Raw genomic sequence first — 6,581 nt, 5'->3', positions numbered from 1 at the left:
ATTTCTTCTGATAAGCATTTCAGTGCTAGTTTCCTTTATTCTTTGTATGAAATTACTATTACACAGTATTGGAGGAAGAGTCCTGTGCCTGCTGTATTAGTCTAAAATTCATTTCTATAAACTGGTATATTTCATGAATATGGAATATGTGTGTCAGATTAGACTTAAACAGTGTATGTTCCTACTGTGGATGCTTCAATTCTTGAAAATGGGAAATGGGACTGGAGTGTAGAATGAAGAGAAGAATTGATGTGGGAAAAGAAATGGCATGGGATGGTACAGGTGGACATAAACGGTGCTGGTAAAAGCAATGAAAGTGTGTGTGGGGAATCATTTATATGCAGCAATTGAAACAACTTATAAGGTGGGAAATGCTGTTTAGACATAGCATGTTGATTTCTGGATTCTGCTTATAGATGAGGGAGCACATATGCAGCTGCCCTTCCTAGAAGTGTTCCTAAGTACAGGGATGGTGGAATGCAGTACTTCCAGTGAAACCCTGGAGACCAATCTGTGGGCAATTTTGGTATTTCGTCATCACCTACAGATTGCAAGTAAATGGCCAATGAGAGGACTACATAGTAAATAATCTAAAGGTCAGAGATCTGAATGGAGCTTCCTGTAGTCTAGAGGCATTGGTCTACAGCCAGCACAGCTTTTCATTTCCACATACCTGTTAATTATGTCTTACATGATGCTTGAATCCCTGCCTTCTCCCTCAGAACAGAAATTTCAACCTTCAGCTCTGGGGCCAAGGAGGAAGGATGCAAATTCTCTTAGAGACATAATTGTGTGCTTTGCAAGATACAACAAAAAAAGAGATCCTACAGAAAAAACTGAGGGAACTGAAGGAAATCATGCGTAATGGTGCAGCTGTAATGATATTGCAAGACCTGGCACCAGAAACATTGCAATGACGGCAGCAACTGAGACCCTACACATTAAAACTGCAAAAGGCAGGCTACAAATATTTGGGGGGGTTTCCATTCCGTCTGATGGTGCCAGATAAGGGGAACACACTAATAGCAACAAGCAAGAAAGAAGCAGCTTTAATTTTAAAAGAACTGAGACTAGAACTCCCAGAAGGGGTCTCCATTGAACATGCAGACAGAGACTAGAGGATGGTGAGTCTGAAGAAGAAGGAAGCTGCGAAATCATCTGCAGGAGATGCAACCAAAGACCCAGGGATAGAGGTCAAATATTGGAAGGCTCAACCGGTATGCTGAGATCTTTACCAAATAGATGAAAATGAATGGACAAGAAAGCTAAGGTGACATGGCATATGAGTCGATATACAGAATATTAAGTATAGACTGTCTTTAAGCATTGTTATTTAAACTTCTGTTGTTATACTGACAATTTAACAGGGCCAAAAGACTACGTTTTCTTCAGGAAAAAAATCCCTAAACCTTTACTCTAGGCCAATATACCCGTAGTAGTCTTCTTCTGAATCCCAAAGCTTCTCCTATTGTATTTCTGGCTGCTTGGACCATTTATCTGGGTGTTTGCTGCTGCCTGCTTGTATAACCTTCTTTTACCACAGGAAAAAACCACCCCCTAAACCTTTAGCCAAATACACTCCATAACAAGATTCTTCTGAATCCCAAAGCTTCTCCTATTGTATTTCTGGCTGCTTGAGCCATTTATCTGGGTGTTTGCCTCTGCCTGCTTGTATAAGCTTCTTTTAGGGCAGCTTTCTGGCATAATACAGCCACCCTACACCTGACCTTCACTAACTACCCATGGTTATCCCACAGAATAGCTTAATATTCGAGGGGAATATTCAACAGAACCCTTAGTTTCATATTCAAGCCTCGGCTGTTGAGTTTCTCCTCAGTTTTCTTTCTGAAACTTCACCTACCAAAGAACACCCCTTCCCTCTCGCTGTCTAATCTCAGACTGACTGACACCAAATGTCTTTTCCCGCTCTTTCCCACCTCATGGGAACGCCCAGCCAATCAGAACTGAATTTACCTGATCCAAGCCCCACCCAGAAATATTCAAATTATTTGTTTCTCTCTTCCCCCACTTCAGAACATCAATAAAAAATTACTATAACAGGCTTTTGACAGAATGTGTGTGTGTGTGTGTGTGTGTGTGTGTGTGTGTGTATATATATATATATATATATATATATAATTTTCCAAAAGAAAGTCAACCAGAAGTATGAAAAAGAAAAGAAGTAAATAAAAAAGGGGAATATATTGAATTTAAATAAAATTATCCACAGAGGGTAGTACATAACATCTTTTAAACACCTCCTGAAGACATGCCTTTTTTACACAGGCTTTCCCTGTTTTTTTAATGTAGCTAGTTTTATACTGCCTTTTTTAACTTATTAATGATTTAAATTTATACTTGTTATAGTTTATGTTTTTTAATTGTGCATTGCTCAGAGAGCTTCAGCTGATGGGCAGTATAAAAATGTAATAAATAAATAAATAAATTTAACCTCTATTCATATTTTTCACTTAGCATTACAGACCAAACTATATGAGGAGTTCATGGGCTGCTTAGAAGTTTCCTTTTATCATTCTTCTCTATATCAAACTAATATTTAGTCTCTTTTCCATAATCTGAGGAAAGGGTTTGGCATATACTACTGTGCAAGATCCTGCTCAGTATATAAAATAAAATCCTGTCATGTTTTATAAAAGTCAGGTATTTTGACTTCGGCTAATTTTATGGCATTTTTTTTCTGTCATGGCTACGTGCTATAATTTCATATACCATGATTTCAACTTTGGGCTATGAGCCTGTTGATTTGCAGATGGTCCCTAAAAGGATTTCCTAAGACCATTTGGAATGAACCAAAGTGTTTCAATGACCACTCAATGTCCTTCATTTTAGTATGTCCCCAGGGCACATTTTCCCTCAGTCAAGCAAGCCCATCAACATGAAAGGAAACTGCATTCCAGCATCTGAGGAAGGCACATAAAAGGCACTCCTCCATTTAGCTGGTTCTGGCATTTAAAAACATTGGACAAGGAGCAAAGGCTGGTTCTAATGGGACAAATGTCATCTCAGCTTTAATGTCATGAGGATGGGGAAGTCGTTTTTGTGGGAGAAGTGACACAGAGCTAGTCTCATGGCTGCTCCTTAAACTATTTGCTGAGCCCCAGCATCCTGCTCCTCACAGAGGCCAACCTTACCAAATGACTTCAGGAAGACCCCAAACAGGGCATGATAATACGATAGTCCTCTTCTGCTGTTGCTCCCCAGCAAATGGTATGCAGAAGCATGTATCCTATTTAGGATCAGGGTGCTGTTCTCACACTAAAAGCCATATTTACCATTGCCTGCTTCATGTAGCAGTGATGTAAATAACCTGAAGAAGTATTTTCTTGACATATAAGCAGTAAATTATGCTCATATGTATATATACACGTATCACTAGAATTTTAGGGGGGAAATAAACAGATTGGAATAACATTTCAGAACTTTTTTTTTTTTTGCTGTCACAGCAAGTCTCTGCAAAGCTTGATTCAATAATAAGGGACGGTGTAAAAGCTGGAACGGAACGCAACAGGCCAGAACGACCCCCTTATTGGGACGGTGTAAAAGCTGGAACGGAACGGTTTAAGATTGGGAAAGGAGTACGGCAGGGTTGTATACTCTCACCTTATCTATTTAACTTGTATGCAGAACACATCATGCGACGTGCTGGGCTTGACGAATCCAAGGCTGGAGTTAAAATCGCAGGAAGAAACATTAACAATCTCAGATATGCAGATGACACCACTTTGATGGCTGAAAGCGAGGTGGAGCTGAGGAGCCTTATGATGAAGGTGAAAGAAGAAAGTGCAAAAGCTGGGTTGCAGTTAAACCTCAAAAAAACCAAGATTATGACAACCAGCTTGATTGATAACTGGCAAATAGAGGGAGAAAACGTGGAAGCAGTGACAGACTTTGTATTTCTGGGCGCAAAGATTACTGCAGACGCTGACTGCAGCCAGGAAATCAGAAGACGTCTACTTCTTGGGCGAAGAGCAATGACAAATCTTGATAAAATAGTTAACTATTTTATCAACAAAGGTCCGCATGGTTAAAGCAATGGTATTCCCCGTAGTAACCTATGGCTGCGAGAGCTGGACCATAAGGAAAGCTGAGCGAAGGAAGATAGATGCTTTTGAACTGTGGTGTTGGAGGAAAATTCTGAGAGTGCCTTGGACTGCAAGATCAAACCAGTCCATACTCCAGGAAATAAAGCCAGACTGCTCACTTGAGGGAATGGTATTAAAGGCAAAACTGAAGTACTTTGGCCACATAATGAGAAGACACGATACCCTGGAGAAGAGGCTGATGCTAGGGAAAGTGGAAGGCAAAAGGAAGAGGGGCCTGTAAGGAAGGGGTTAAATCATACATGGAATTGCTGTTTTTAAAAAGAAATGTGAAATGTCCTGTCTTAGGAAGAGAGATAATCGCCAGCTGCCCGTGGGCGTTGGGCATCTCCTGGCTCCGCTTTGTCCAGGCCGAGTGTCCTTGAGAAATTAACATCCAAGAGAAGTGTGAAATACCTCACGGGGGGGGGGGGACCGGAGGGTGGGGGAAGAAAGAGTAGTTTAGTTACTATAAAGGGATACAAAATGCGGGGCCTTTTGTTCTGAGCTGGCGGATGTCTTGGCTGGGTAATGTATGTTAGTAGAAACTATGTATTAGTTTGCTGGTGTTGGGGTTCAATGTAGCTGTATGTATCAAGTTTTAGTATGCTAATCCTGTGTTGCCTTGCCTTTTTCCTGATTAATAAATCGGGCCTAACGCTCTAATTTGAGAGCTGTGTGCGTTATTCCGGGGATCTGTGCAAAATCTAGTGGAAGGCCAACTTGGCCCGGTTCTGTTTCCTTTACAGGGCCGACCAAGGGCAAGATGGATGGATGATATTCTGGAGGTGACAGACTTGACCTTGGGGGAGCTAGGGGTGGCGACAGCCGACGGAAAGCTCTGGCGTGGGCTGGTCCATGAAGTCACGAAGAGTCGGAAGTGACTGAACGAATAAACAACAACATTTCTGTATCTTTCTTGCTGAAGTTAAAGAACATCATAAAAAATGTCATGTATGGTTTGGTATATTTACCTATGAAAGTTGTATTAAAATTGTTTGTAAAATTGTTTTAATATTGAAAATCAATAAAAGTTTGTAAATTTTTTTAAAAGAATCGAAATATATAATAAGTGTGAGGAAGCTGATACTATACATTTCCTGAATAGAACATTAGCTATTTAAACTTACTTTGTCCATATTGCCACTTGTAGCTGGTACTTCTGTGGTGTTAGTAGCCATATTTGTTTGTTTTCAATTTGTCATTTTCTAGAACTTAGTATTGTCCTGCTTTTCTTCCTCTTCTAAGGAACACAAGGTGGCTCATATGGTCTGCCGCCTCTCCATTTTATCCTCTCAACCTTGATACCACGGTTTACTTCAGATCCTCCCACTCCCTTCCTGAAAATGTCAATTCAGTCACAGGTATCTGCCCTGCATCTTCTGCCACGGACAGATGCAAATCATTGATTCAATTTTTTAACTTGCTTGTCATCCAACAGCTTCTGTAGCTGGTTTCTTACTTGCTGGTCTTAAATGTGTTTAGCAGTATTCTCTGATTCTCATTCTGATTCCTTGTCACACATGGTGATTTTTAATAGGCGATTCACACAGCTTTCTAAAGCTGCAGATTTCAGTAGGTTGATCTAAAACTGATGGCACATGGGGACTGTTGGAGGGAGAAATCCCTCTCCCTTGCATGGACAGTGACACCATTAAATACAACCCTTTGCTTTCTCTTTCATGTTGAATTCTATATAGCGAAGATGTTATGCATTCCATAAGTAGCATTTATGCATACCTAGTATGCTTTAAAGTAAGGAAAATCCAAGTTTTAACTAACGTGCAATCTTACCAAACTCTGAAAAGCATTTAAACACAGTATCTTACTTTAGTAGGCCAATAAAATATTAGTGCTATCGGTCTCATTTTTTCTGCTTTCCTTGCAATGCAGTACAACTCTCACACTTGTTTCCACCACCACAGAAGTATTTTCTTAACAAATATATCACGACTGCATCTGTCATACTTTTCCAAACCTTGATAGTCTCTTGTGTGTGTGTGTTTGTGGGGGGAAACAATACTTTTGGCTTTTTTAAAATAAATAAATACTGTTGCACTGTTTCCTGTGCTAAGATAAAGTATCCAATATTATTGTCCTCATTTTGCAGATAGATTCGCAGGAAGGAGTAAATGACATGTGCATATTACAAAAGATGGTGATAGCTATTAGGAAATTGTGGTTTGTGTCACTCCTACAATTTAGTCTAATGTTGTAATCTTCATATTACACATTTGTTTGTGTGTGTGATAAACCTGTGATGTAATACACCTACATCACCCTGGTACAGCATATTTAGGTGGGTGGATGGACTGTAGGTATCTTGCAATGATCTCCATCTTTGGATGCGGAGGAAGACGAAGACTTGCACCAAGGCTTTCCCATTCCTTCTGAAATACACGTTCACAGAGCCAGATCTCCGTTTTCACACGTTGTCAAGATGCAGAGGGACAGTAGAACAATTACGTAATAGGATAGCCA

This window comes from Elgaria multicarinata, chromosome 3 (assembly GCF_023053635.1).
Source record: "Elgaria multicarinata webbii isolate HBS135686 ecotype San Diego chromosome 3, rElgMul1.1.pri, whole genome shotgun sequence".
NCBI classification, from domain to species: Eukaryota; Metazoa; Chordata; class Lepidosauria; order Squamata; family Anguidae; genus Elgaria; species Elgaria multicarinata.
The sequence above is the reverse complement of the archived record's forward strand: the minus strand, read 5'-3'. Positions refer to the sequence as shown.